At 40.4% G+C, this 1603-nt stretch overlaps 1 pseudogene; it reads left to right on the top strand.

The window, feature by feature from the left end:
- The first annotated feature begins 512 nt into the window (after window positions 1-512).
- Window positions 513-1172, top strand: LOC112661841 (activated RNA polymerase II transcriptional coactivator p15-like; annotated as a pseudogene).
- Window positions 1173-1603: the final 431 nt, after the last annotated feature.

Raw genomic sequence — 1603 nt, 5'->3', positions numbered from 1 at the left:
ATTTATTCATTTGAGAGAGAGAGATCAAGTGTGAGCACAAGTGGGGGGAAGGGCAGGGATGAGAGGGAGAAGCAGACTCCCTGCTGAGCAGGGAGCTGAATGCAGGGCTTAGATGCTGGGGCTTAATCCCAGGACCCTGAGATCATGACCTGAGCCAAAGGCAGGCGCTTAATGGGACTGAGCCACCCAGGTGCCCCAGTTTCTCCCTGTTCTTGAAAACAGTGGAGAAACATTTAAAAATGTACATCTTTTCACAAGTTAATAGCACTGAAAACAGGGTGACTCGAAGTTGCAAGCGAGCGAGCAGAAGGCAGTTGGGCCGCGAGACTGGAGCAATGCCTAAATCAAAATTTTTAAAAATTTTTATTTATTTATGATAGTCACACACACAGAGAGAGAGAGGCAGAGACGCAGGCAGAGGGAGAAGCAGGCTCCATGCACTGGGACCCCGACATGGGACTCGATCCCAGGTCTCCAGGATCGCGCCCTGGGCCAAAGGCAGGCACCAAACCGCTGTGCCACCCAGGGATCCCAGCAATGCCTAAATCAAAGGAACTTGTTTCTTCAAGCTCTTCTGGCAGCGATTCTGACAGTGAGGTTGACAAAAAGTTAAAGAGGAAAAAGCAAGTTACGCCAGAGAAACCTGTGAAGAAGCAAAGACTGGAGAAAAATCAAGAGCCCTGTCATCCTCTAAGCAGAGCAGCAGCAGCAGAGATGATAACATGTTTCAGATTGGGAAAATGAGGTACCTCAGTGTTCGGGACTTTAAAGGGAAAGTCCTAATTGATATTAGAGAATATTGGATGGATCCAGAAGGTGAAATGAAACCTGGAAGAAAAGGTATTTCTTTAAATCCTGAGCAATGGAGCCAGCTGAAGGAACAGATTTCTGACATTGATGATGCAGTAAGAAAACTGTAAAATCAGAGCCATATAAAACCCGTACTGTTCTAGTTGTTTTAATCTGTCTTTTTACATTGGCTTTTGTTTTCTAAACGTTGTTTTCCAAGCTATTGTATATTTGGATTGCAGAACAATTTGTAAGATTGAATACTTTTTTTTAATGTGCATTATTAAAAGTGTTCTGAGTGAAGCTAATTGTCAACTTGATGAAGGAGGATTGCTTTGTGCCCGCCACCTAGTGTAAAATAAAATCAAGTAATACAATCTTAACTGTTGTGGCCTTTTTTCAAAAGAATTGGTACTATTTAAGGCCAAAAGTAACAGTTTATAGACCTATTAGTTTCACCTTGGCTTTTACATTCAAAAGGATTTGTATTGCATTGAATTCATAAACTCTGACTTGTGAAAACCATAGTTGATCTATTTTCTTCCAGCCCAATGTCTAGACTTGTTGGTATTTCCAGTGATATTTCCCTTCCCCCCACCTTTTTTCTTTACATTGTTTTCCTTTAGTAACTTAACTTGTCATGTTCCGTTTTCATTTCACTTTTTGCTCTTTTTCTTGAACATATTATACTAATTTGGAAAGTCAGTTGAACTGTCAAAATGTTAGTTATCTCGATAAGGTACTTGTAATTAAAATATATGAGAACTACAACCACTAATTCTACTGTATTAAATATTAGGAGATATAGTTTGAT

This window comes from Canis lupus, chromosome 31 (assembly GCF_003254725.2).
Source record: "Canis lupus dingo isolate Sandy chromosome 31, ASM325472v2, whole genome shotgun sequence".
Classification (NCBI taxonomy): Eukaryota; Metazoa; Chordata; class Mammalia; order Carnivora; family Canidae; genus Canis; species Canis lupus.
Note: the sequence above shows the minus strand (reverse complement) of the source record. Positions and strands in the feature narration are given on the sequence as shown.